This window comes from Piliocolobus tephrosceles, chromosome 14 (assembly GCF_002776525.5).
Source record: "Piliocolobus tephrosceles isolate RC106 chromosome 14, ASM277652v3, whole genome shotgun sequence".
In the NCBI taxonomy this organism is placed as follows: Eukaryota; Metazoa; Chordata; class Mammalia; order Primates; family Cercopithecidae; genus Piliocolobus; species Piliocolobus tephrosceles.
The window spans coordinates 65,486,046-65,507,235 of NC_045447.1; the positions used below are offsets into that span (position 1 = coordinate 65,486,046).

General features: G+C 41.8%; 1 protein-coding gene and 1 non-coding gene across 5 annotated transcripts in view; both read left to right on the forward strand.

Annotated features, from left to right (window-relative positions):
* NFIB (nuclear factor I B) overlaps positions 1 to 21,190 on the forward strand; it is a 444,635-nt gene that overhangs the window by 84,364 nt on the left and 339,081 nt on the right. The gene's annotated exons all lie outside the window — the stretch shown is intronic.
* On the forward strand, positions 8,303 to 8,374 carry TRNAH-GUG. Its single transcript has one exon. It is a non-coding gene; the product is annotated as a tRNA-His (tRNA).

Below are 21,190 nucleotides of genomic sequence, written 5' to 3' on the forward strand. Positions count from 1 at the left end.
TAATCTTTTTTACAAAGTGGGAAACTAAAGCAATCAGAGATGCATGTTCCTGTGTGATAAGACACAGGAGACAGAAATTTTAATGGGGAGAACGTCAGGAAATTTCACACATGGGATAGCACACTAAGCAGCATTGTAGGAGAGGGTGGCCATTAAGCGAGGAAGACCCGGAGTCAGCCTCCCAGGCTCCAGTCCCAGCCCTGGCAGCTCTGGCTGTGTGGTCCTGAGCAAGCTCCTTCACCAACTCTGCACCTTGGTATAATGAAGAAAATCATATGGAACGTTCTCCTGAGGATGAAATGACCTAATTCCTGTGAAGTGCTTAGCATAGTGCCTGCCGTATTACTATGTGCTCAACGAATGGTAGCTATTTTAAAACCATCATTCATGGGAAATTACAAGGGAGCGGAGAAGCCCTTCAGTAATTTTGAGGGTAATACAATCATAGTTGCCTCTCGTAAATGTACTGTACAAAGGGTCTGTAATAAATGCATTGTATATATTTAATGGTCTCTGGGTGTCTATGGGTGGGGATGGATCCAGCTACTGCTTATTCCACAGGCAGACATGGCCACCTGGTGATTCTCTTCCACGGCCCATTCACTCACCACTTGAGGAGGCCCCCTCCTGAGGTCAAGCCCATCTTGACCCCCCAGGAAGCTGCTTGTCATAGTAATAAGCGTTGAGGCTGCCTTGTTAGATGTCAGGCAGGAAAAAAAAAAAAGAAGAGGAAGAAGAAGAAAAAGAAAGAATTGTGGGCTATATGCAACCAGGAATCAGTTAAAAGGTCAGAACATAAAGTATGGGTTTTGATATAGATGGATCCCACATGCTTTGAACTTTAAAAATCACCGCATAAGGTTTCACTATAAGCACGTTCACCATAAAGGGACTTCGCTACACAAATAACGAGAAAAGAAACGAAATCTCCATCCTGAATTTTAGAAATGCAATTAAAATCGGCGCAGACCCACTGAGCCTTGCCAAATCCTGCTTTAAATAACAGTTTGGAGAATCACAAACTTCAATTACTTTTGGCAATGTCTTGGTTTTCCATGAGGCACTACAGGTTATTAAATGTCATAGCTATTTAGCTTGCTAATGAATAGTTTATCCTACATTCAATTAGGCTGGTTTTCCCTCCTTTTTTTTTTTTTTTTTTTTCTTTTTGGTTTTCTCTCTCCTTTTTTTTTTTGAACCCACTCAAAGAATTGATGATAATTAAGGGAAAGCTGTCAAGGGTCCAGGTTTTTTTTTATCCAAGATATCTTTATAGTTCTAGGGTTACCTAGGGTAAAAATCTGGCTTCATCTTTTAAACCTAGTATCTATCTTCCACATCAGGAATGGCTGTCATGATGATGATAATAGTAAGAAAAATTGCAGTTGTATGTTCTACACAACACCTTTCAAACTGTTCTGAATATTTCATGTTTTTGTCTTAATACCTTTGTGTAGTAGAAAAAGAGCAGGTTTACCATTCTTTTTAAAGTCAATGAGGCAAAGGAGGATAAATGAATGTTCCCAGGTTATAAACTTCATCATGAACAAAGCAGAATGAAACATGAACAGGTAAGGTAGTGTTAATTCTGTGTTCACTTCATTGCATTATCCAATTCCCTGGTTTCTCTCTCACTCTCAAGTGACTGAGGCATTGTTATCAGGGGATGCAAATAGTATTTTCACGTATTTTGGAATCGCCAGATTATCAAGGGCTGATCAGTTGGACAGCAGTCTCTTCCTGATCAGTGATGTGCTTGTTTTTTTCATAGCTCCGGTTTAATCAGGAGAGATTGTGGCCCTAGTGATTTTTGACATTCATAAAGAAGGTCAAAATTGGACATAGACCCTGTGTAATTCAACAAGTATATTTGTGAAATGTACTTCAGAAGAGGCAAAATTAAAATCATCAATAACAAAACACCTAACCGTAAGAAAAACAGGCCAATTAAAGAGCCCTTCAGTGGATATCAGCTCCCTCTGCAACTCTAAAATAAGACCGCACTTCAGGGATTCTGGATCACACCCAGGCCAATTCAGTATTTCGATCTAGTCAGCGTGTGCTCTGTCCTAGGTGCTAAGGTGAAGCGTGTGGGAGACAGAAAGATGAGGAAGACACAGCTGGCCCCTTGCAGAGCTCTGTGGCAGTCGACTGCCCCAGCCCCACCCCAGCTCACACCAGGTGCCTCATGCATGTGAGGGCTCAGCCATTTTCAGAGCAAGCTCATTGTCACTACGAAAAGAACAAATATAGACAAAAAGTAGGTCCACCAGGTGAGCCAAATGCCTGGATCATTCTACAGAGAAGGGCTTTGAGGAACAACTTCCAGCTGCCATGTGGCTCAACCATCCCTTCTCCCTCCAATTTCCACCCAAAGTTCTTCTCCTGCCCTGCCCACTTAGCTCTGGACGAAATTGACTGAGATATTGGTTCATATAGGGCAGAAAGGGCAATGTGTCAGCCCAAAACTGGGGCAAACTGCTTTGGCTTCTGTTTTCAACCCTTACACCACGTTTTTGCCTCTACTTGTTTTCCCCACATGCCCCTGTCATGTCCCTATCTCTGGAATTGGAACCACCTGTCCAGACCCTGAGGCACTCTGGCCCATCTGGTGTCCAACTCACCCCTTGGCCCTGGCCACTTCTTATAAACAGAGCCCAGTCCCTAAATCTCAGGCCACTGCTGGGGCTCAGCATGTGCCAGCTCTCCTGGCACCCTCTCTTTCTGGCCTGAGGCTCAGGGAAGCTCACTCCCACATCTGGGGTGGCCAAAGTATAGCTAATATTTATTCAGCACTTACCAAGTACCAGGCACTCTTTTAAGTACATTGTATGTTTATTCAATCTTCACAATAGCCCTATAAAGTAGGTATTATTATTATCATCCCCTTTTTAGGAAGGAAATTTAAACACAGAAAGGTTAAATCATTTGTCCAAGGCTATCGGCCCCAGACCTTCAAGTAGCCTGTGCCTCGTTCTGTCACCCAAGCTGGAGTGCAGTGATATGGGCTCTGTTCACTATAGCCTTGACCTCCTGGCCTCAAGGGATCCTCCCACCTCAGCCTCCCAAGTAGCTAGGACTACAGGCCTGTGCTACCATGCCCAGCTATCTTTTTATTTTTTGTAGAGAGGGAATTTCACTTTGTTGCCCAAGCTGTTCTCAAACTCCTGGCCTCAAATGATCCTCTTGTCTTGGCCTCCCAGAATGCTGGGATTTTAGGCATGAGCCACAATGCCCAGCCTGAAACTTCTCAACAAAAAGTAGCTCCACAGGGATTGGTTAGAACCCTCTTGGTCATAAATCCAGAATGCTAACTGGGCTCCTTCCTGCCAACACTTTTCTGTCTTAAAACCTCAGAATCTTAATGTGATGGGAAGAGAAAATATGGTCATTGGGAGCGTTCCCAGGCTCTCCACTACTCAGCGATCCCTCTCTCCACCCCATGTCCCTCTTTCTCAGGCGTCCTGTTGCCACCCCTCTTTCTACACGCAGAGCCTCATTCTCTGCCGCCCTAGGCCTTCAGCTGTTCTCCTGGCTCTTTGTTACTACACATTATCATTAATGGATCAGCCCCCCCTCACAAGGTTTCCAAATAGAGGCCTGGTCCGCCAGATCGTAAAGGTTAGGCCCATGTATTCCAGGGGGCTGTGTCTGATGAGGAATTCTATTAGAAAGCTTTGCATCTGGAGTTTTCTAATGGTGCCTTCAGGCAAAAAAAATTAAAATTAAACCACCAACCAACAACCCCTCTCCACCCCCACCACCCCCTTTCCAGCTTTCCCCACAGCAAGATTTCTGACTTGGCTAAACAGAATTCATTAATAAGCAAGGGGGAAAATCACTCCAGGCAGTTTACTCTCAAAAATGTAAACTGTTAAAACATTTTGTGGTTACAAGAATTCTGAAAATAATGCGTTGTTCTCTGGTGTTTCACGCTCTCTCAGGATCAACGATTTTCTGATACACACAGGAAGCGTTGAGATGGTCACACCTAAGACCATTTAGTACCCAGCATTTCTTTATGACGGTGATGTATTTGGAAGCTTGAAATCTGGAGCTGCAACTGACTTGGGCTTCCTCTGCTTTCAGCTCTCTTATTTTCCCCCTAAAAATATGATTTATTTCCATAAGTGTGTGTAGTATATGAGCAATCCTTGGTACCCTTACAAGCACAAGATTTGTCCAGCCTTTCTCTCCTTCCCTCCCTGCTTCTCAGTCCCCGCTCATTTAGTCCCCACCAACCTCTCTCCATCACACACACACACACACACACACACACACACACACGGGCGCACACGCACGCGCGCACACACACACGAGGAAGGGGGTGGTGTTCTAGAAAGTACCTAAGAAACAAGAGACAGGACTCTGGGAGGAGGGAACCGTGGAGCCTTCATTGCAGGGGGGTTCCCAACCTGTCTTTGTCTGAAAACTGGGCACTGCGCCAGCCTCAGCCCCACGGATTGCCACTCTTGGCCTCCAGCCCAGTGATGGATCTGACTGTCATTTCCCTACACCCAGCGAGGCAGGAGGCACACTGAGAAGAGGGACCAGCAGGAGAACACAGAGAGTGGCCTGGGAAAAGGGGTAGGAGTGCTGGAGATAGGACTCAGCTGGGGAGGTGGGGGACCTCCTCTGGTTCCGGGCTGTCCTGTCAGCTCCAGGCTCCTCTGCTAGAATCCATTATAAACAACCAGGGAGAGGAACAACTCCATCAGAAGAGCAGCACCAGGAAGCCAGAGGAGAGGCAGGAAAGCCAGGCTCTCTCACGTGGAACAATGAGCCCCTGGTAAACATTCATCTTAGTTTTAAAACTCTGAAAGGGGAAGTCAACAATCTTCTTTGGGAATGAATTCCATAGTTTAATGCCCCACACAAGCAAGAACTTCTCACTTACACCCAACTTAAATCACTCATACAGCAGACTGATCCCTATCTATTTAAAATGTGTTGCCATAGGCAGGGAAATAAGGCTGACAACATTTGGAAGCTGACAAAGGGACAGCTTCCATGAACTTAAGAAAACACATAAAAGATAACTATAATAGCTATAAGATTCTCCTGTTTTGAATAGGTGTTTTTCCCTCCACACTTTTTACATTTGGCTATTGTTTGTAAATGTGTTTCCCTATATTAAATGCATGGCATGTCAGAGGTGTAAAGAATCTGAAAGCTCATCTAGACCAATTTCTCTTACCTTTCTGATGAGGAAATAGAGACACAGAGAAGTCAAGTGACTAGTCCACGGTCACACAGGGAGAAGGGTTGGAGAAAGAACTGGAATCCACACAAAACAGGCCACTTTCTTCTCTGTCTCTTTCTCTGTCTTTCTCTCTCCTCCCTCTCTCTCATAATGCCTTCCCTGCCTTTCTCAACTTCAGCCTCATTTGAAAACTTTAAGGAAATATGTATGTCCTTCCGGGGTGCCAACTCATATATTATCTCTATTCATCTATATCTCAGTCACTAGACTATAAATTGTTTGAAATCATGATCCATTTCTGTTTTCTTCTCCACCGAATCCTTAAGATTCAGAAAACATAACTGAACTATAGTAGATCCCAAGTCTTTATGAATCATGAATAAATTAGTGGGAGAGTGATAATAATGTCACTATTGAGATGGCACAATCAGAGAAAAAAAAAAAATCAGGTGGTAGGTTGCAAAGAAGTTGCAAATGCCATCAGAAACCGTGTTTTGGTTCCATGGATTTTTCCCTTTGTAGTGAGTCGCAGGTATTTGGTGCTGTGGAAGAAATCTGAATGCATATCCTAAGAAGACAGTGAATGTGCAGGAGAAATTTGGTAACTGTTCAAAAGTCCGTCTCACTTTAACAGGCAAGAACCTTTCAGAGTTTATCCACACAATGACTGACATCAAGTAAGGGAGAAGCCCATACAGATACCAAATGAAAGCCTTACCTGGTGAACGCTTCTCCGTGTCAGGGTTTTGCTCCCCAGTCATGTGTGTTTTGAGGTACACAGCCTCAAACACTTCTCCCAGCTGAGATTCACCAGTAGTGGCATGGCTGGAAGTCCTGAGTGATGTTCACCTAAGATTTCCAGCTCCCTGCTTTCCGGGCATATGGCAGGGATGCACTGCCTGCGACTTTTATAGCAAGCTGAGGCCATGGAACCAGATCTAGCCAGTGAGTTGTAAGAACAGCTTTCCGTTGCGGGTTCCGGAATCTGCAGAGCTCTTTCCATTTGCCAAAGCAATGAGCAGTGTTCATGACAGTGGTTGTTACCTTAACCTGGTTCCCTGAGTGAGGAGACAGAAAGCAGGGCCGTGCAATGAATGTGGATCAGTGCAAGGGAGGGAAAGCCTTCCTTATTCCAAGTCACTAAGATTTGCGCGTTGTCACATAGTATGACCTAGGCGGACAGATCCAATGTGTGAAGTAATTTAAGGAGTTTAATGGGTGTGGCATTTAACAGTATTAAAATCTGTGAAGAGAAAGTTATTCCTTTTTCAGACCTTTTGTGGTCATTGGGAAGAGTCCAGAAGAAGCCTGGTTCTGAGGCTGGTGAGGCTTTAACAGATCTCCTGCCCACCTTTCTTTTAAACACAGAGCAGAACTTGAGCTTGGAGTTTAGAGTGTCTGCTAGGATTTAATTCTTTTGGTTTGTTTTCACATTTTAGAGGGACCTCTATTTATGGAATGTGATACTATGTTTTTTAAATATATGGAATGTTATAAACTTTCCTTTGAAAATTTATTTATTTAAATTATAGTAATGTAACTAACATTTCTACCGTGCTTACTATGTGACAGACCTATTTTAGGTCGTTGACATGTACTTATCTGTTGAACCCTCATAACAATCCTATGAAGTAGTTGCTATTTTTATCTCTACTTAATAGATGAGAAAACAGAAGCACAGAGGTTAATAAGCAGTCCGAGTTCCCCCAGTTAGTAAGTGATAGAGCCCGAATTCAAATCCAGATAGTCTGGTTCCACAATTTGTATGCTATGAGTTAATCTTTTAAAAATATTATTCTCCTGTGGTTCAGTTGGTACATGCCCACAGCAAAAATTATGAAGGTGGTACACGAATGATTATACTTTGGGAAACATGTCCTCTTTTATCGACCAGGAGATTTGGTTTGCCCACTTGCCACAGGGTTACCTTTCACCAGACTCACCCACATGTATTCCTGTTCAGGCCAGAGGATACCTTGCCTGGTTCCTGCAGAGGGCATGCATGGCTCCGGAGCAGGAACTCCAAGCAAGAATCTTCTATGTGGCCATAGAAGGAAGATGTATTTGTGAAAGATTGAAGAAAAATAAGAGGGACTATAGATGATCAGATGGGAGTGAGTGAGTGAACATTTATGTCTGAAACTTTTCTCTTCTGAGATATCCTCCTTCTAGAAGCCTTGGAGCTGTGGGCACCCAGTCAATACATGCATGAGGTTCTGGCCACCCACATACAGTGCCAGCTAGCTCCAGCTGTTCCCAGGTCCTCTCCGTATGGAGGAATTAAAGGAGGCACCCTGATAACCGTCCATTGATTAGAAATAGATATTTCTGTGCGTTTTGTTTTAAGATTTTCAGCCCCAGAATATCTTGTGTAGACTACTTACTACTTCAAGTTTTACAACAAAGAAAGCTAAAATAAATTTCGTCTTGAAACTTATCTAGCATAGAACACTCCAGTTTCTTTGTGTGGTGGCTTGCTAATGTTATTGGGAAGCTTTTCTTGCTGAGATTATTGTGGCTTTAAGGCCTATATTCTGGTGGGGAGAAAACTAGCTTCAGGGATCAATGAGTTTGAAAGGGAGCCTTTGCTCAGTCAGGATGTACTGACTTTGGCTTCCCCTAGTAGGAAAAACAAGTCTTTCTGAGTCTCTGCAGTCCTCAGGCCATTTTGTTCTTGCTATATTTTTTATTGTTGTGCTGCCTAAGCAAATGGAAATAAGGCTAGTGGTGAAAAAATGCACAAAAGAGGCTCATACGTTATTCAATGCAACATTATTTGGTGGTAGTTGGGGTGGGAATCCATATCCATTATTGATTAAACATAGGAAGTGTGAGTCAACAGAGTGGTATCTCTTAGTCTTGTTACATCACCATTTCCTGGACAGCAAACCCAGTGCCCAGCCAAGAAGACAACGTTAGTTTTATTTTCAAGGAATTTGTTATTGTTCCTCTAAATAATTAGAAATCACGGGAACACAGCTTCTCCTTCCCAGTATTAAGAAAGTGTACATATTTAGACAATAGATGGCAGTGTTTCCACAAATTTTAATATTGCAATAGCTCTTAGAGAAAGCTTAGTGCTCAGCTCTTCAGTAGCTTGCCGTGATCGTATAGTGGTTAGTACTCTGCGTTGTGGCCGCAGCAACCTCGGTTCGAATCCGAGTCACGGCAGGAGGGGAGAAGGTTTTTGGAAGAGAATAAGACTGATCCCAAGCTGTATTGAATCTAAACAACATTTGCAACCAGACATGCAATCATGAAAATCAATAAAACAGAAATCACTATGAATATTTTCAACTTTAGGGAGATGGCATATGCAGAGTGACTAATCCTGTTGCAAGTGTGTTGCCTGTGGGGTTTTTTATTTGCATCGACGGGTAATGTGATAAAACTGGAGTGTAGTGGGCATGTAATTATTATTAATTACAACTACTTAAGCTCTGCTTTGAGCAGACTCGTCAAGTCTGCTTGCTTTTGAGCCTTGCCAGGGCTATACAGTAATAAGAACCCTGAATTATTTGGAAAGATGTCAGCAGTAGATGTGGAAATCCTGTTTAACCAGGCATGAATTGTTGTTAGGAGGGTTTTTTCAGGATGACAGAGAGAAAATGAACTGTCCCTTATCAGTAATTGCAGGAAACACTTTGTTTCTATGATATGAACTGGCTGTAATTTAACTTTCCTGCATCATTGGATAATGTAAGAAGCCAGTTGTTGCTCAAAACAAAAATCTCTGAAGTGGGCATTTGGGTCTGATAAAGGGCATATTATAAGTAGACAACGGGGCTCAAACAATAAATAATGTCCATATATGGCAAAAAAATTTAATGACATTTTCCAAAAGACTGGGGTTTGTATTGTAAGTGGTTAAATGTTGAATTAATGTGAGAAACACAGCTTTAATGGGCCTTTCTCCAGGACTTAAAAACATGGACAATACAGCCCGAAAATGTCAACTGTAAGTGTGTTATAATAAGGTTTTATTGCTCTAAAATTATACCCCACTATGTTTTAAATAAGGGGTCACTAGAAGGTGTTTTTCAATGCCCCAACCCCTGTCTCACAGACAGCCTAGCAAAAATTCATATTTGTTATTTATGTAATACTAAAAATATTTTCAAATAAAAATATGTGCAGAGACTAGAAACAGAATCTATCAAGTTCTTTCAGAGCCAGCAAATTCTTAGAAGTAATATTCTAGAAAAACTGCAATAAATATCTCTTCTCCCTTTCCAAAAAAAGATCAGTCTCTGATTATGGACCCAAAAATATTGGCCTCATAGTATTATGATGTAAGTAAAATGTGCTTATTTCCTCTTTCAATACTCACTTTCAAGACCATTTTCTTCTCTGAGGTCTCCTCTTCCTAAATATGGCAAATTCCCCAGTCCTCACCCCTTACCACTTATCCCCCACAAATTCTGCTTTCCCTTCTCCAAAGAGTTTAACCTAGGCTTTGCCTCAAGTCTGCAAGTCCTCAGCTGCCTGGTATTAATACTGTTTCAAGAAGACAGCTGAATTGCAATTGTTCTTACATTAAAACAGAATAAGCCCATCTATGGTTATTTGTACTTTATTAAGAGGCTGAAAGCACAATGAATTTCTCATTTGAAGAAGGAGATTGTGTTGGTCTGAATTCAATGGTTACAAGCTAAAGAAACAACATGTACTGATTTAGAGAGAACCGTGTACCCAGGAATGGGTGCAGCAGGGGCTTAAGAAACAATTGGAACTAGGGAATAACAGATGACCAGAACCAACTCTCTCCATCTCACCCCATATTTCTTTCTGAATATTGCTTTTATTCTCTGAAACTGACTTCTACATGGCAAGAAACATGGCCACCGGCAGCAACTCCTACCTTTTGTATCTGAAGCATTGCCTCCAGCAGGAAATGCCCTTACTGGTCAAAAAACACTAGGGAAGGATCTTAATGGCTTACCTTTGGTCAGGTGTCCCTCACTGGACCAATCAGCTGTGTACATGGGGATAGATATATGTAGCATACAAGAGAACTCCTACCTTCCCTTGTCTTGAGGCCAGTCTCAGAGTGACAGCATTGCCAGCCCTAGAGACATCTCAATTTTCTCCCTCAGAAGCTTTTCCCACTGTACTACTCAAGCACACCATTTGGTGGCTGTCTACTTCCACCAACCCATGAGTTCAGATGCCAAACTACTAACATGTTTACTGCCTTGTGAGAAAGAAAAGCAGTGGGAAAGGGGAAGTCAGAATATGACAATTAGTCTGGACTCAACTTTTTGAGCATAGGGACACAGGGCAACTGCCTGGACCAGGGGAGTACTTCCTGTTTTCTCTCCTCTGTCTCACCAAGAAAGGCCTTTTCCCCTGGATGACAGTGCTCCCAACTCAGCTAGTAAAGAGCACAAAATCTTCCTGACTCTACCAAATAAATCAACTTGAATTTGGGCAAGTTATCTAAGCTGTCACAGTTCAAAAAAAAAAAAAAAAAGTGGGGGGAGAGAAGGGAGATAGTACCTTGAGAATTAAAAGAATAATATACAAACAAACAAAAGCCACTTAATACAAGAGCACATAGTAGAAATGCAACACTGGTGCCTAGCAGGCATGCAACAAGTCATATTTATTCTTACTATTTTAAGGCTGCCTCACCCACCATCCAGCCTCCATTGACAGACTCTGTAAGAGTGAGTTTTCCATTAGGAAAAGGACTCTTTACCATTGATTTCAGAAGTTTTAAAAAAAAAATGTAATCAAGTAGATGACAACCCAGGGGTAGAAGAAGAGTCAGGATCTACTGAGTGACCAGATCCATGTCCAAGTTTCTGTCCTGGTTCACTCTTCATTAGGTTATTGTGACTGAGTGTCATAATAACCAATGGTTGTTTTCATCAACAAAGAGTTTACTGACATTGGGTTTCCTCCTTGCTGTTGTTAAAATGTGTTTTTACTCTGAAACCAACACAACATTGAGTTAGTTTTCAGAAATGTTAAAGCCCAAGTTATGAGAGAAAAGTCTAATTTTGAATTACATTGAGAAATTATCTGCTTTTAAATTTTGTAGAATCATTTGATAAATATCTCAAAGGCCCCATTATTTCCATGCCCAGATTGTCTACATTTTATACCAAACCCAATACCTGCTCATGAAAAATCAGGGAGACTATGATATAATCTTACAAAAACTGTCTCTCCAAAATGTCAATTATAAAGCATTTCAGGGCTGGACATGGTGGTTCACACTTGTAATCCCAGCACTTTGGGAGGCCAAGGTGGGTGGATCACTTGAGGTCATGAGTTCAAGACCAGCCTGGTCAAAATGACAAAACCCCCTCTCTACAAAAAAATACAAAAATTAACTAGGCAAGATGGCGGTTGCCTGTCATCCCAGACTTGGGAGGCTGAGGCATGAGGCTCACTTGAACCTGGGAGGCAGAGGTTGCAGTAAGCTGAGATCGTGCTACTGCACTCCAGCCTGGGTGACAGGATAAGGTTGTGTTTCAAATAAATAAGTAAATAAATAAATAAAAGCATTTCAGGGAAAAGGCAAGTCATTCTCAAACTAGATTCCTTCACAAGTTTTTAACATTAATGAGGAAACTTTCGAAAAAGGACAGAATCCTGATTTTGATCACATGCCTTGGACAACTGTAGTTTTCATCAGTTACATTGTCATACCCTGGATCTGTTTATTCAAATTATAACATCATTTTTCATCAGTTACATTGTAGTTTTCATTGTAGTTTTCATCAGTTACATTGTCATAGCCTGGATCTGTTTATTCAAATTATAACATCATTTGCTCAGGAAAGCTTTTTTTCTTTTCTTCCTAGGAGTCAACTACCATGGCAAGAGGAAGTCTTAATTTGCTGTGTAATCTGTTATTTTCTGTCCCTCATGTTGGTAGCAGCAGTTATCTACTAGAGTTTGTTCAAGCAAAAAAAAATTTTACCCATGTAACTGTAATTGAGTACCTGAATTAAAAATTCAGAACTACATATGCTTGCTTTATTACCATAAGCTTATGACTTTACCTAAATGCCTCTTGCTTGCTCCCTGCAGTATAGTGGGTCAGAGCTATCTTCTTAATCTCCACCATTAATCTATTGATTTGGAGAGGGCTTATATTACAATATTTTCTATACCTACATTTTAGTGAGCTTTCATAAATAAAAGAAATTAAATTTATTTTTCTGATTAAGTCATAAATTGAATTCAAAGTAAATTAGTCATATAATGAATACTTTCTTATTTAAAAACTAACATCTATTCCAAATTATGAAGAATGTTAAGTGGTTTTTTTCCAATAAAAATATGCCAATGCATAGAAAATGATTTATTACATCGGAATCTGAATGGATGGAATTCACTTTCAGGGAGTACTGCTGGCCAGAGAGGTTGTTGCTGCAAGCCCCATGGTAGCAGTGGTGGGGAGGGGGCGCTCCTAAGGTGCAGGACACTGGAGCAGCAGTGGACCCAGGAGTGTCAGCTGGCGGTGGCTTTGCGAAAAGAAAGTGCTTACCCACCAACAGCTGCTGTAGTTTCACCCACAGGATCTGAGCATTGAGGGATGATGAAGGGACTATTTCTTCCCTCTGTAGCTCAGCCATAGGAAGCATGAGACATTGACAATTCTGCCGGTGCTCCTAACTAGTCTAAGGTGTTATCACTTATCTAATAACATCACCCTTAAAGGCTGAAGATCTGTGGCAAGGCCTGGAAATGTGGGTCTTCCAGGGAGGAAAATTCTGACAAAAGCTAAATCTGAGAGAATGTTTTTCTAAAGAGACCTGGATTCAGATCCTGCCTCTGCCACTCTTGACTCCTTGACTTTGGACTTGACCTCTTTGTGCTTTGGTTTCTTAGCAAACTGGGGAGATTATGTGGATTAGGTAAGGGGACGTGTATCTGGTGTGAATCCTGATGACCAGTACTCCCCTTCCCTTCCTATCCTTCCCAGAGCCGTAATCTTTGTTCTATGTTGTTTGTACCGACTTCCCAGCATACCAAAGTCAACCAAAAATAAACATGCCTTGGGTTGAGCCACCGTGACTGGCAGCAGCTGTAAGACGCGCATGTCTTCACCTAAGCTCTGTCATTTGATTGCAGGTCATGCAGCCACTAGAAGGGTGAACTTGTGTGTTCCGGTCCCTCTGATAATAAGCAAAGAGCCAGGCAGGGAAGTCCCGGTCAAGATGCGCCAGGATAAGTGAAATTGCCACTAGATGGCGCTGCTTTTTGTCGTTCATCCAAGACCAGGGACTTTTTCTTTCTTTTTCCTCCACGGATTCCTGGCCCAGGGTGTCAGCATCCAGGACCCTGATCTTACCGGACCTCTCTGTGCTCTGAAAGGAGGTCCTATTTTCAGCATATTATCAAGATCAGAGGACCAAACAGACTCCACCTACAATCTGGGGGAATTACCTCAACAGTGTTGTCTTTATCCAGAGGTGATTTTAAAAGAATATATTGTATTTGAATGTCAGCGTTCAAAGGCTTTGAGGCAGAAAATTCCATTTCAAAAGAAAGTGTGATTAATGAAGCCACATAAATCCTGTAGAGGCTGGAGCAATTTCAGAAATCACACCATACAAATCAAAGAAGCAGGTTTTTCTACATCTTCTCTCACTTTCCGTTGTTCTTATTTCTGCACCATCTCGACCTTTCCTTCCCTCTTTCTCTTTTGCAGTTTCTTGGATGCACGTACCCTTAATCTCCAAAACATAAGAGAACTTGATCAGAAATCCTAGATACAGCTAGCTTCAGGCTCTGGCCTGAGCCATTTCTCCTCGTTCTTCCCCCAGGAGATTCAAAGAGAGTTGAGGCTGTAGCATTCAACTCACACACCTCACTATTTGCTTATAAAATGGAGTCAAATTCTGGAACTCCACTTAGCCCAGTCTTACCAAGATGTTTTCATCAAAGAAAAAGCTAGGCCAGGCAAGGTGGCTCATACCTGTAATCCCAGCACTTTGGGAGGCTGAAGTGAGAGGATTACTTGAGCCCAGGGATTTGAGGCCAACTTGGGCAACATGGCAAAACCCCATCTCTACAAAAAATATAAAAATTAGCGAGGTACGGTGGCATATGCCTGTAGTCCCAGCTACTCAGGAAGCTGAGGTGGGAGGCTTACCTGAGTGTGGGGAGGTCGAGGCTGCAGTGAGCCATGATCACACCACTGCACTCTGGCCTGAGTGACAGAGTGAGATCCTGCCAAAAAAAAAAGGCTAAATGAAAGAATAATGCAGATCTAGACCTTTTCTAGAAGAAGTAGCAGGGGAATTTTAGAGACTGCCCCACAAAGAAAATTATCCAAAAATCCCCTTTAGGCATTTCTCTGTCTCTTTTAAATGTCCTACTTATACCAGCTGCTAAGTGTGCCGCTGACTCTCCTCTGGGTTCTCCAACCAGTCACTCTTGTATCAGCCTTCTCCACTCCTGCATCCTGTTCACACTCCCCCGTCCCATCCATAAACATAAGCTCTCTACTCCTTGCGCTAGGAGTCCCCTAAGCCCAGTCTATGTCTGCTTCCAAGAATGAACTCCTTATCCGGAGTAACAATGTATCAAGTTGTGTAGTGTAACATAGTGGAATATAGTCCAGTGATTGAGCACATGAACTCTGGTGCCTGATTCCTCTGTTTAAATTTAAGCTCCACCAATTACCTGCTGGATGACTTTAGGAAAGTTACTTGGCCCCTCTGTACCTCAGTTTATCCTCATGTAAAATGTAGATAATAATAGTGTCTGTCTAAAGTGTTGTCATGTGGACGGAATGAGCTAATATAGGCAAAGCACTTAGAAGAGTATCTGGTTCAGAGAAAGTACAATACAAATATTCACTATGAGTATTATTATTATTACTATTATTACCTTTATTGTATGCCGCACAGAAAGATGAGTAAAGAGAATGTAAGAATGAACAATATATTATCTTTGCCTCCATAGAGCTGTCAGGCTAATGGAAGAAACTGTTAAGTCATTTGGCACTTGCAATCCATCATGATAAGATTATGAGAAAAAGAAAGCTACAAGTATGATAAGAGTACACATAGGCATTTAACCCCTAGTTGGGAATCTAGAGAATACTTCTTTTTGGCACTGAGACCTGAAAGGGGCCATGGAGTAGCCCCTTTCCAGAGACAGCTACCAAAACACACATCTCTTCTGGCTTTTGTGGGAAGGACACAAGCAGAAAAGAGGGAGTCTTCTTCACATTTCTCCTGGATCTCAGTATGATTCCAGTGCAGTGAGAGCTGAAGGGAACTCAGCACCATTTTGCAATTTGAGAGCTTTGCATCTCTAGGAGCTGTAAGAGCTTCCCCAGGCAGGGAAGTAGGACTGTTCCTGAGCAATGTGATATGGGAGGGGCACATATCAAAGCTGTCAGAGAAGGAGGATTCAAATGGACTTATTTCTGAATGTCCTCCTGGGTGTTCCTGGAAATACTCTGACATGTCTTCAGCTAGAGGAATGGTTGGAGGAAGGACAGAAGTTTGATAGGCTTGATGAGCTGGTTGGGACAGAAAAATATAAAGACTTACAAACATTGGGAAAGTAAGATTTTCCTTTTTCTGCTTTTAAAGAATCATAAGATACCCAGTTTGATCACTTAGCAAACATATATTGCATTTGCACATTGTATGAAGCACCATAAAACATGAAGAGGCAACAATGAAAGCAAAGGTTCTCAAAGAGCTTGCAGTCCATAGGAGAAAATAGACATGCAAATCAGTTCACTTATAATCCAACAAAATGTGTCATCATAAAGGTATGAGAAAAGCCTCATGGGAACACAGAGGAGAGTATAAAAACTACAAAGGCATGCCACCTGCATCTGGCCTGTAGAGCTCATAATGGTGGAAAGGCATAGAGTGCACGATAAAGACAGGGAAAATCATGGAGTGATTAGTAAGATTATCACACTATAAACAGAGGGCTCTGATTTTTTCTTTAAGCCAAGAATTGCCATAGAAATGTAAGAATCTTCTTGAGTGACAGTTTAGGAGGATTTGGGAAAAGTCAACAGCGAGACCACTCCTTCATTCTGCCACCTACCTCCGTCTCCAATGCATTTCCAAAACAGGCGGAGTACAAAGAAAGTAATTGAATAGAGATAGAGGAGGTAAGGAAAAGAAGAAAGGACATAGGCCTATGAAGAAAGGTAGCTGTCATCAGACTCACCAAGGAAGACTCATTTTTCTTCCTTTAGTCAAAAAGAATCTGTAGATGAGCTTCTCCCTAGAGCATCTACTGAGATGCAGAGCCTAAGCATATTTTATTCATTCATTCATTTCAACTATCATTTATTGAATGCATATTATATTAAGGTGCTACTCTATGTGTTGGGAGAAAGATGAATGAAACTAGGCCTCTGTAGTGAAGTAGCCCATGGTCCAATCAACCAATAATCACAGTACCACACTATAGTGTGGTAGTACCACACTTTAGGGTTTACTGTGGCAATCCTGCCATTTGAGGGAAAACAAATGCCTGGAGATTAAGTGGTCCCATCTAAACTTCACTGAGTACCAAAAAAAAAAAAAAAAAAATACATAGCAATGCTGAAATTTCAATCACATTAAAATTCATATATGCAGAGAAAATATAGTTTCTTATATATGTTTCCTTATATATGCCTCAATCATTTCTGCCGCTTTTCCCCAGATCTCTACAACAGGGCATCCAGTGCACAGCTGGGCAAGCAGCGGGGCTCACATGATCTTGTAGAGGATGGAGTGAGGGGTCAGAGACCACACAGTGCCCCTGTTTTGCCCTCGATTCCTGCTGGTACAAATACTAGAGGCAGGGCTGGCAGACCTTGTATGCCAGCTTCTCTCATCTTGATCAGAGTCTAGTGGCCCTTCCTGGCTGAGTCAGCTCCTCATCCTAGTTCTCTGTGACACTAAGAATCACTGTAGAGCAGTACCACTAGACCTGTGTGGCCCCAAGCAAGCCTCGCTGACAATTCATCTGCCCTTGAATGCTGTGGAATGCGTGGGTGTCAGCCACACCATAGAGAAACCTAGAGCTGAGCAGTCAAATGAAATTCCAAACACTTACTTTCCCTGTCCATGCCAGCGGCTAAACCCAAGGCCTCCTGTAGGAACTGGGCACTGGAGTACTTCTGTATTTACTCACTACTCCTTCCTCCTCTCGAAACCAAAGGCCCAGGAGGGGAAATTGGAACAGAGCTGATCAATTCACTTTCCACCCTTTCTTGCCATAATTATCCTCCTAATGTTGCCAGCACTAGAAGAAATGGGCTTTCCTTTCCACTTCCTCTTCCTGCCTAGATGTCCCTCATGTAAAATTCTGTCCAGTCCACCAGACTTATCCCCAGATATGTCAAACAGGAGCTAAAGAAAGTTTTAAAAATCCTTCCACTCTCCGTAGAGCCTATTTCGCCTGCCTATTGTCTTGCTCAAAATGTCAAGAACCTGTCTTCAGAGCTCTGCCTCTGAGTCAATAAGACCCATGGCTCCAGCCTCTGAGAGCACGCAGTGAACAATAACTGAGGAAGGAAATTAAACTCATGTCCTTAATATCTGCAAAGAGTGTGTCACTTTTAAGATAATAAAACCGTATTTCTTTGTCTTCTAATTGGGTAGTCCAAGGAATGTCGTTCTGCAGGTTGCCCCTGGGTAAACTGTGGCAAATGTTTCAAGCTCAAATAAGTTTAGGGAATGCTGAGGTAAACAAAGGTAAACAGATTCATTTACTGTGAAATCGTCAGAGCTTTTACTATGCTAATATGTTCCGTGAATTCCGATATGCTGTTCGCAAAACTCATTTGACCCTCGAACACGTTTTTCCCATCTCCTAGAAACCGTGTTCTGCAGAACACAGCAATGGAAAAGGCTGAAAATCCTTTGTCCCCAGAATCATCCATCACTACATTTCTTCTGTAAGGGAGCAGGGATGAGTGGCTGAGGCACAAGTGTTTCAATATCTGATTTGTTTCCCATCTAGGCCCCTTCTTTACTCCCTTGGGCTTGTGCTTATTTTTTAACTTAAACTATCACGGCATCGGTGTTATGAGCATAGAGTACGTGGGGGTTAGACAGTTGGAGAGACTAGAACTTAAAAGTGCTTCTCTCAATGTAAACAAGCAAGCATACCCAGCCCCCACCCCTTGCCAAAAAAGCGAGAGATAAAAGGACCAAATTCCCGGGCGTCTCTGGGAATTCTCTGGTGGAGATGCATGCCGACCCGGGTTGCCCTTGTGAAGGATGGGAAATGGATGATGGGTCACAGTTAAGGAATGCAAAATAAAGATCTCATGACTTTCAATATAAAAATACATATGGTGTAAGATTACTGCACAGTTCCCCACCATCAGAAAGAATGCAAATATTCCCTGCATGGCAGGAACAAGGGAAACAGAATCTGAGTAGACAGAAAACTGGGATCAACAGGAAAGTTCTGGCCAAACTACTTAGCAGAGAATATAATGATCTTCAAGTAAGTTCCCTAAAAGGGGCACTACCTAAGGAAAAATAATCAAAACTCAAGGAGCATAGATGAGTTTTTAGGGAGGACAATGATGGATGAGAGGAAATGGCAGGAGAAAACTATAGACGGCCAGGATAATGGGCCCAGTGACCCTTTTACCTCCTCAAACTTTTCTTCTGTCCTGTGTAAATAGAGAAGAGGCCCGATGTCACGCAAAGTAAAAAAGAGGAAAAAATTGATATTTCATGTGCAGCCACATGTAGGCTGAAGTATAACTCGTAAAGAAAAAAAATCAGTCCTCTTGTTCACATCTCTGTGTAAGAGGGCTTGACTTACATGTATAGCTTTAGCACGAGAAAACATCTGAGCACACAGGAAAACAGCGGGGAGTTCTGGGGTCCCAGAAGAACCAGATATTGCTGGTCACTCCATGCTCCTATGGGTAGGAGCAATAAACTATCCTTGAGAATGAAGTAGATACATACTTTTTGCCCCTGATCTGATTACTACTCTCAGACTTTTCCTCAAAATAAAACATGATGTCTGTATTATTTTCCAAGTCAATCAGAAGTAACTAATGGTATCACTCTGAATTAAATTGTTAAATATTGCTACTGGCATGTGGGCATACTTTTTTTTTTTACAAAAGGGTCTAATAGAGATAGAAATGATCATTTGAACTGTCATAAATCCATAAAGCTCTTAAAAAATGAAATAAAATAAAAGCAGCCCATATCAAGGCTGTTGTTGAAAATCCAGAACTGTAAAAACATTTCATCTTCCTCTAGATGAAGGCTGGGAGCCTCCATGTGCATCTTTGTTTTACGTGCCCAACACCCACCGACCCTTTTTGCTACTTTCAACTTCTCCCACAACACAAGGCTATCTGTGGCTGGCAGGGCTGGGGACGCAGCCCTCTGCACCTTCCTCAATCGCAGAAGCGGTCACTGGATTCTGGTTGGGCGGATTTTGTACCATATTCTTCTAGCCAAAGAGATTAGTCCAAGATGTGGACATATGACCTATGCTGAGCCAATCTGAATCCTTCCTTGGAATGCTTGAGTGGAAAGTGAGAGGATATAGTCTCAAGACCGGCCTTTTCAAGGCTGGGTTTTATAAGTGTGCTGGCCTTCAAGCCTTATGGCCTCCTTAAAGTAATTTAAGCTAGATGCTTATCACGTGCAATTGAAAGTCTTCCAACTAATACGGGGGCTTTGGCAGAATGAGAAAGGAGCCTTGCTTTCTTCTTCTGACTCCATAAGAATACTTATAGCAGGCACAGAAGCACCAGGCCAGAAACATCATGGTGAGCTAACATGGACTCAAGGGACATTCAGGCCTTTTGGGAAGAACAAGCATTCATGGACTGCTAATAATTAATGAATTTCAAGTGATCAGTGTTCTATAAGTAAAAGTAGCCAATAACCAGATGCCTAATGTCTGGGGAAAAGGCAAGAAAGTTTCCATAAGGATCTGACAGTCTGAGACCTGAAGATGGGGAGTTGTTAGTCTCATCTTCCTGGGTCAAACTCTCCTTTGTCGTGGTAACCCTGCATAGCATGGTGGCTGCTTCCATTTTAAAATGTCTTTTTCTCACTAACTGAGCTAACGCTAGTCTGTTTATATGATTATATTAGTGGGAATATAATTACATTTTCTGTACTTTTCATACTTCCTGTGGCCTCATCAAAATGCATAAGAGAAACTTTTGGTCTTAGTAAAATGAAGTGCTAGGTAGAAAAGTGAGAAAAATAGCCCTCAAGGAAAAAACACAGCAATTCTAATTCTTCTCTCATGAGTTATCTTTGGAGTCCTGAATATCTATTAAAATGTCTGACATACCTGTAGATTTCTGCTCAATCATAAATCATGAAAATATAGAATAATTGGGTATGCTTTGGTACAAAGAATTTGCACTTTCATTTAAAATGAACTCTATAAAGGTGTATCAAAATGAATCTTTGCTGTATGCAAATTAGCACTGGGTCAATTCTAGTGTGGCATCCTTTGCTTTGTTGAAATCTATCCAACTGTGATGGATCCACTGTCCATTGGTTTGTAGCAGGTAATTTACATTTGTCAACTTTCATTTGTATGTAGATAAGATAACTGACATTGAAAACCCATCTTCTTATCTTTCTCAATGGAAGAGTTAATCTGATTTACCATTTTCATGATGTATGCTCTGCATTCCTCTTCAGTATCTTCAATTCCGGGTAGTTTTTGAGTGATTTGTTGTGTTCCTGCTTTAACATCTTATCTCATGAAAGAACATATACACTCTGTTATTTTAGATCTTAGGGCTTCTAGCCCTCCTCAGCCTTTCTCTACCATGCCCCAAAGTATCTCATCCAATAATTAATATTGATAATTATTTAACAAATCTGTATTGAGCCAGACATTGTTCTAGGTCTGAGAATTTAGAAAATACATGTTCATTTCAATTAATGTGATTGTAATTTATCTCATTTAATATTTCATAAGAATTGGCATCTAGAAAGAAATGAAGGAAGAAAAACAGGAAAGAAGCAAGGAAAGAAGGGGCCTGTC